Below are 9,196 nucleotides of genomic sequence, written 5' to 3' on the forward strand. Positions count from 1 at the left end.
CTCCTTGCATTAATACCTTTTTGTAATTTTTTTTTTTTTTTTTTTTTTTTGCTTAAGGCCATCAAATATAAATGGCAAATGACATATTCAAAAGATTGTATGGAATAAGATTTTCCAAGAGTTTGTTGAATTTTAGAACAAAATGGCTTATCTGTCAGTGAAGGCCTAATTCACCTAAAAAGATGGGTATATGCCAATTATGCTGAATTTCCTGCAAAATACAGGCTGCAGTTTTTCAAGAAAAAGAAAAAGGTGCATGATTCATTGAGCTCTTCCTCCCTGAGAAGACAGCCCACCCTTTTATGTGCTGTTTGGATAACAATTCCCAAGGAAGCTGCATTTTAGGTGTTCGTCATTGCTCGGGCCTCGCCCTGTGCTGCTTACATCGTCTTTCCTCTATAAATAGCTGTTGCATGAATGAGTGAAAAGATGAATGACCTCCAGGTTTTCTGATAATCCATGAACAAAATCGGGAGAAATAGCACTGACCAAGAATACTACTTCATACATTTCTGCTTTAGCACTCACTTCCAATCTCTAGAGAAGGTTCTGTGACTCCCACTATGACTTAGAATAAACTATATGTCTATAGTAATAAAAGTGTAATATGCTAATTAGACCAGATGGCTGAACAGTGGAACGACTGTCCAGAAGAAGCCGGGGCTGCAAGGGCTGAGCCTTGCACAAATTTCGTGCATCGGGCCTCTAGTTGTGTGTGTGTGTGTGTGTGTGTGTGTGCAATCAAAATACACAACATGTCATTTTTATTGTGTGCTTAAGAGTATATCAATACTGAATATGAACTGCTACTTCTGATTGTCACTGCCTAATGTCTGCTCTCTGGCATCTTCCACCAATATGACTATAGCTACTGAGTGTGTGTGTGTGTGATAGAAGTAACTGGAGACTGAAAAGGAGAAACAATATACTTGCTTAAGATATTCTGCTCTGAGAATGCTTCATACTAATAATTTAAGCTGTCACCATTTTCCTAAGTTAATGTTTCTGCATCTGTGTTGGTGTAGACACAGAACTCTTACAGTACCAACCAAATAGCAGGGCAGCACAGGTGAAGTAATACCACTGTAATCTACCAATGGATTTGAAATTATTGCAAAGCAAATGCTTTGTTTTTAAAGATAAAAATAATAAATAAAAATGCCATTACCTGAGTATTGTATTGAATGTATTAGCTTTCATAATGTCATAAATCACCAACATTTTAAGATAACTAAAATTAGCTTTAAAAAATACTACATAATCATGGAGATAAAAAGTAGATTGATGGTTGCCTAGGGCTGAGATGAGATGGAAAAAATGGGGTGGGGGTGACTGCTAATGGGCATGGGGTTTCTTTTGGGGGTGACAAAAATGTTTTAAAACTAGATTGTGGTGATGGTTATACAATTCTGTGAATAGACTAAAAACCACTGAATTGCGCCCTTCACATGGGTGACCCGTATGGTATGTAAATTATATCTCAATGCAGCTGTGTAAAAAGCACTGCTTGATCTATGCCAGAATTAAATATTTTACTATATAGAACCAACATCGTGAGCTACGAATAGCACCAAAAGGAAATAACTACTCAGGAAACTAGCTTATGAAGGAAACAAAATTGAAATACAAAATAAGTAATCTCTCCACAAAAGTATGGGAAGGAGATCTGCCTTTAGGAAATTCAGCCTCAACAAGAGTGGTATTTGTGTCACATGATCTGACAAGAGAAAAAAAAGATCTCTGCATCTCAAACACTGATACAAGCCACCAAATGTGGTCGAGAAAAATCTTTAGTAAATGCACAGGAAGATACAGTTTTTCATTTAGAATGACTGTGTAAGACTAGTAAAGCATCACAAATCTATTTAAAGAAAACAATTTTCTCCTATTAAGCATTCTCTCAAATGTCCTATTAGATATGGAAAGCAAACCACACACACACACACACCAAATGTCTTTCTAACTGCAGACCCCTAGCAGGGACGGCTGATGACATTTTTATTAGTAATATTAATCACATGCTTAAAGGGAAAAATGTCTCACTTTTCCAGGAACCATAATATTTACCTATTTACACCTTTTAAAATTTCAATAACTCCAACTTGGAACCCTTAACCCTCATAACCTTCAAAAAAGAAGTAAAATGAAAATTAATAAATGTTCCCTAGTGTGCTATGAACCATTAATTGTACAGCTTGAAAAGCTTTAGCCTAATAAGAAACATGCCTCCAGCAGAAATGTGAAAGTCATCTGTGATGCTCATGATTTAATGATAAAAATGTGCAGTCAATTTTCAATGAAATGAAGACCTATAACCCAGGAATATTTTAACTCACAAATTCTTGCAGATACCTGAGGAACTGTGAAAGGTGAACAACTTGGGGCACTGAAATGTTCTCTGCACGAATTAAATAATTCATCTCTAAAGTGGTCTGGAGGTAGAAGCAATAGGATTTCTCGCAATAACAGCTGATCAGAGATTGCTTTGGCCCTCAGGCCAAGAATGCACAGCATTTCATTAGTCTACAGTGGTCGGCAAACGGCGGCTCCCGAGCCACATGCGGCTCTTTGGCCCCTTCAGTGTGGCTCTTCCACAAAATACCAACTTCTGCGCGTGGACCACAAAGTTTCGATCGCACTGTACGTGTGTGCCTGCACTTGGTATTTTGTGGAAGAGCCACACTCAAGGGGCCAAAGAGCCGCATGTGGCTCGCGAGCCGCGGTTTCGGACTGAGAGGTCCCAGGTTCGATTCCGGTCAAGGGCGTGTACCTTGGTTGCGAGCACATCCCTACTGGGGGGTGTGCAGGAGGCAGCTGATCGATCTCTCTCATCGATGTTTCTAACTATCCCTCTCCCTTCTTCTCTGTAAAAATTCAATAAAATATATTTTTTAAAAAAGAAGTCTTATCATATTGGGAATAAAGACATGTTAATTACATCACTGACCATAAATCTCACCTAAGTCTTGAAAATCAGCTGTATGCGGAGCTATGAAAGTCTTAAGCATAACGCATTCAAATAAATACTTAGTTCTCACTATGAACCAAGCCTGGGATAGATATTCTGGAACTAGAGTGGGCAGATGCCAGTGGGGGAGGAGCGGGTATAAAAATGAATGAAACACAGTCCTTGTCCCTAGGGAACTTATAATCATGAGAGGAGTGTGCTGTGCTTGCAAACATTTTCCCATTATTGTTTGAGTTATTTACAATGAGCAATGTTTTATTAGTGTAATCAGAACTGAGAGCATTAAGACGGATGCTTTTTGAAAGCACTTATGTGCTATTGAATGAGGTGCAAAGTTTTATGGGCATCCATGAGAGAGATCTTCGCCAAGAAAAGTTTTCAAGGAAGGATTAGCATATGAGTGGGGCCTGGAACCATGGCCAGCATTATGATCGATTGAGTTGGAGAAGGCATTCCAGGTGGAAGAGATTGTGTAAGCTGAAGCTGGAAGATAAAGTCGTGTAATGTGTGATGTACTATGCAATACGGCTGCAGATTAGAGTGTACATGGAAGAGAAAGAACTAGAACCTTATGTTGAGGCCGAATCACTAGCGGCCTCGACTGTCACACTCAGGAATTCAGATTTGGTCTGTGAGGTCGTATGTGTAGCACACGGTACCAAGTCCACTCTAAGTGTTCTGCAGATAGGAGCCATTATTATTATTATCCAAGGGCTCAGAAGGAGCTGGGGCAGAGCAAGGCTAAGGGTCTTGAATTTAGTGTCCTTTCTATCCCAGAGGTAGACTTTAGATGAGCGCCTTCCAATAGGTAGGTCTGTATTGGGGTGCAACCCAATTTGGATGGCCCTGATCCATTTCCACGCACATTCCTCAGGTCCCTCAGAGGAATGCAGTGGCCAGTCTCAAAGTTGATTCATTCAGAGGCCATGCCCTCTCCCTATCCTTGTTCCCAAGGTTTGAGCACACATTGGGTGACCAAGAAATGCTTGCTGAACCAACTTCCCTCCCCCGTGAGGTGAGAATGCTCCCAAATAAGCGAGTAAGTTGATACACGGCTCTGCATCAGAGCATTCACTGAGCAGTTGAATTTGTCAGCACTGGACATGCTAACGATATCCCCTTTCTGGACCTGCCAGGCTCCCAAACGGTATTGTCCTGAGAGGCCCTGCAACCCACCCTGGGCATTGAACCGTATCTGCTCTTCCCCTTCTCCCTCAAATACCACGGCTACCCACATGGGGGTGCTGTGAGTGGAACAGCTTGGCAGGTGCCTAGTGTCGCCCCTGGCACACACTGACGTTCAGTAAGCATGCTCTTCCCCTAGACATCAGAATTCCCCACTTATCTACCCATCGGCTCCGATGGGCACACCATTTAGAGGCTGTTGTGGAAGTCAAGAAGCAGGAGAAGCCTCACTCGTGATTTTCATGAGTGTCCTTTAGACAGATTCAGCCGCTCCAAGGGACAGTGACACGTTCTTTCCTTTCTCATCACTGTCTGCAACTCCTTGCAGCTGAGCTCAGTTCTTGCAAACCCAGAATTCTAGAATTCAGAGCTGCGATGGGAGTCAAGTATTTCTGTTGCCACAAAGAACTAAGGGATCGAGACCCAGAGGAGTCAAGGACTAAAGAAGGGTCTTTGCCAGCCAATGTGGCTCAGTGGTTGAGCGTCAACCTAGGAACCAGGAGGTCATGGTCCAATTCCCAGTCAGGGCACATGCCCTGGTTGCTGGCTCAATCCCCAGTGGGGGTGAGGGGTGGGGGCGTGAAAGAGGCAGCTAATCAATGATTATCATCATTGATGATTCTCATCATTGAGGCTTCTATCTCTCTCTCCCTTCCTCTCTGAAATCAATAAAAATATATATATATTTTAAAAAGAAGTGCCTTTGATGAACATTTTTATGAAGTGGGAAAAAGGAAGAGTTTTCTGTTTTAATCTGAATCTTTGCCATCACGAAGGCAGTGGAGCCTAGTGGTTAAGAGTAGGGATAGGTAAACTCTGGCCCGTGGGCCAAATCCTGCCCACCACCTATTTTTACAGTCTTATTGGGAGAGAGCCATACCCTTTCATTTATCTATTGTCTATGGCTGCTTTCATGCTGCAACAGCAGAGCTAAAGAGATGCCACAGAGACCATGTGGCCTACAGAGCCTAAAATATTTACTATTTGGCCCTTTACGGAAAAAGCTTGCTGACCCTAGTTCAAAATAATGGCTTTGTCAGTCAAAATTAAGTTTCAATCCTAGTTCTAGCTCAGGCAAGTCAGCCTCTCCACACCTCCGTTTCCTTCCCTATTTAATGGGAACAATAATACTGTTTACTTTGTAGGGGTTTTGTGAGCATTAAATAACCTGAAGTACCTAACACAGTACCTGTAGCAGAATAAGCTTATTAAAAGTGAACAATGATGATGATAATGGTGAGTATACAGACAAAGTTATTATACAGGGAACACCAAACCTCAAAAAGGCTTTAAAGGGAGCCCACAATATAATGTAATATACATATATGTATATTACATTACAAACACATACTTATGCACACATGTAATAAATATGAAAAAGATCTATAGGTATTAATACAAGTAGAATACACACAAACATATACACATAGATATTACGTATTATATATATGAAACAATGAAAAAAAATAGGTCTTAATGAAAGCACAATACACTTAACGTAAACACACACACACACTTAAAAATCCTGTGCCAAAAAAAAGTACTTTCTCAGTTCCTGGGCACAAAACAACCATTCTGTGATGAAATTACCCCGCCCGATTGTGTGATCTTTGCACTAAAAGTAAAAGAGAGGTCACGTGGAGAGTGGCGAGCAGGCTGGTTTAGCAATGACTGAACAATGGCTTTCCCTTTGCCATCACTGGTCCCTGTGTAATTACTCGTCAGCGCCTTTCATTTTTCCCACCCAGTGGTGACATTCAGTCACTGCAGCCCCCGAAGCCCAGTCCTCTTCTCCCCTTCAGGACTCGCTGCCTATTGCTTAGTTCTGGGAAAACAACTCAGACAAGCCGGTAAAGTTAAGGGAAATGAGGATAAAGGTGATTATGACTCCAAAGAGCCAGCACTGCTTTGGGAATGGGAACGAAGGTGGCCAATTACCACTTTCTAACCTACTATCATGCTTCTTTATTGTCTATTGTTCATGGTCTGAGTCCCTCTTCATAATGTTACTTTCCCAAAGGCAGGGATATTTTGACTGTTTGTTTATTAGTGTATCTAAAAGGCCTCAACTAAAGCCTTGCAGACACTCGGTAAATATTTGCTGAGTTGAATAAATGGCTTCGGGTCTATAGATTATGCTGCTTTGAAGAAATACTCAAGTGTGGTCCAAGACAAGGTCATTAACATCCTCATCCCATGTGGCCCCTTGGACTTGACTTGAGCTTCTGTGATTAGAAAGATGCAGCCTGTTGGAACTATTTCATGGGGGCGGGGGACGGGGGGACTGTGAGACTCTGGGCACCAGAAGAGCTACCCTGAGGCCCAGGGTGAGGGAGGTGGAGGGGGTGATAAATAATGAAGGAAAAAACATACAAACAAGCTCAAAAAAGAAACGGAACAGGCTTCTGGCTTCTGGTAATCCTCCTGCACGTAAAAGCTATAAATTCTGAGCATAATATAAAAAGCAGCTGTCCAAAGGCACTAGAGAGCAACGAAACGGGCAAACACAGGAGTGGAGCCGGCATTTGGAAGAAGAGAACAGCAGTGGGCAAGTTGCCCGTTATTACTGCTTTTTGCTGGAAAGCAGGGCCCAATTCGTGCCAAATAAGAGAGACTAAAACTTGTATAGAAAACCTGTAGTCTGACTGCCATGAAGAGCCCGGGGAGAGAGTTCACGTGCATTGCAGTAACTGGAAAGGAAGAGGGGGTCTTGGAGAGAAGAGAACTAAAGAGGCGCCGCAATGGGTTACTGTGTAGAAACGCTGCACATATCATTGCCGACGCCCCCACCATGTGTGCATGCTAGCTTCCCAGAAAAGGCTAAAGGAATTGGACAACAGTTTCTATTGATTCTCACTACAAGGGAGACAGTGTGGAGTTTGAGGTCAGCTAAGTTAGCTACAAGCTTTTAAAAAATCAGTACTCTTCACAGGAACACAACAGAATCCAGAGGCTTTATAACACATTGTTCACAATTTCTTGGATGCCGCCCAAAACACTAAGCACATAAAGGAAGAAAATGTGAGCCAAAGACAATTAATGGAGACTGACACTGAAATAACTCTGTGGTGTGAATTAGCAGACAAAGATTTTATTTTTTTTTAAATATTTTTTATTGATTTCAGAGAGGAAGGGAAAAGGAGAAAAGAGAGAAAAACACCAATGATGAGAGAGAATCATTGATTGGCTGCCTCCCGCATGCCCACCACTGGGGATCAAGCCCACAACCCAGGCATGTGCCCTTGACTGGGAATCAAACTATGACCTCCTGGTTCACAGGTTGATGCTCAACCACTGAGCCACACCAGCCGGGCAGCAGACAAAGATTTTAAGTCAGCTATTATAACTATGCTCAAAGAGAAAGAGAAAGTTGAGTTCCTTTTAAAATGTAATTTAATTATTATTTTTAATTTCCTTTGAAATATTGCATATATCAGGAAAAGCTTAGAAATAATATGACGAACATTTCTGTACGCTTCACCTAATTTGAGAAACAAGCCTTGCCAAGTACTCTTAATCTCCACCATCTGCTCTTCTTTAAATGTGTTTATATACATATATAGTAGCTCCCAATAGTAGCTACTATATTGAGTTTTATCATTTCCTTGACTTTTCAATATATGTACACTTATTGTTAAGAAAAACACAGTTTAATTTTGCAAGCTTTTGAACACTAACTAAATTGTGTTATACCGTATGCTTTCTTCTGCAACTTATATTTTGTACACAATCTTGTGTTTTTGATATTTATTCAGGTTGATGCACACACATCGCTTCTGTCCATTCACTTTCAAGGCTCTACAATATTCTATGAACATATTTCCATTCGCTCTTCACTCTCTCTTCCATAAATATTTGGGCTGTTACAGTTTTTTGTTATTACCCCAAAATGCTGCTTTGAACATTCTTGTATGTGAATTCGTACTTATATGTTTCAGAGTTTCGCCAGAGCAATGTTTCTCAAGTGCAGTCCTGCACCAGCAGCCTCCGTATCACCGGGGATCTTGTTGGCAATGCAAATATTTGGACCCCACCACAGACCTACTGAATTAGACACTCTGGGGATGCGGATAGCGACCTGTTTTAATGAGTTCCCCAGGAGAGTCCAATACACAGCCAAGTTTGAGAACCACTGCCAGAGAACTGTATTATGGGGGGGGCGGGATGAGGTGGGATACATGCACCTCACAGGCCCTGTCTAAAGCAATGGTAGCAACTTACACTCCCACTCATCATTATAGGAGTTTATACTGTTTACTATCCTGACCAACACTTCATATTCTGAGAATTTTTAACTTCCCGGCTCATCCAGTTTGTGCAAATGGTATCTACTGTGATCTCATTTTAGCCTTCCTTATATCTAGTGAAGTGGACTATTTTTTATTTATTTTTAGACACTCATATTTCCTTTTCTATGAAATGTCTGTTACCTGTCTCTTGCCCATTTTTCTATTAAATTGTGTGTCTTTCGTCTTACGAAGTTGTACACTCATCCTTGTCAGTTGAATGTTTTGCAAATGCTTCTCTCCGTCTATGGCTTTTCTTTTCACTTTTAAATGGTGTCTCTTATGAGCAGAAGGCTTTCATTTTATTCATGTAGGAAAGTCGATAATTTTTCTCTGTGGTTTGTGTGCTTTGTATCTTATTTAAGAAATGCTTCCCTACCATTAGAGAATAAATATATTCTCTTTTTAAGTCTTAATATTTTGCCTTTACATTTGGGTCTTGTATCCACATTGACTTTATTTTGTGTAGTATAAGATAGAAATCCATTTTTTTCCATATGGATAACTAATTTTCCCAATTGCATTGAATGCATAGATTCTGAGGAGAAGTGACCTCATCATAATAGAGTCTTCCAGTTCATGAGTATAGTTTACCTGTCCATTTATTTAGGTCTTTGTTAACATCCTATCTAATAATAGAGAAACATGGTAATTAACCGTAATTTTGCTACCCTTCCCATTGGCTAATCAGCGAGATATGCAAATTAACTGCCAACCAAGATGGCGGCCGGCAGCCAGGCAGCTGAAGCGAACAGGA

The sequence above is a fragment of the Myotis davidii genome, unplaced genomic scaffold, assembly GCF_000327345.1.
Source record: "Myotis davidii unplaced genomic scaffold, ASM32734v1 scaffold72, whole genome shotgun sequence".
Classification (NCBI taxonomy): Eukaryota; Metazoa; Chordata; class Mammalia; order Chiroptera; family Vespertilionidae; genus Myotis; species Myotis davidii.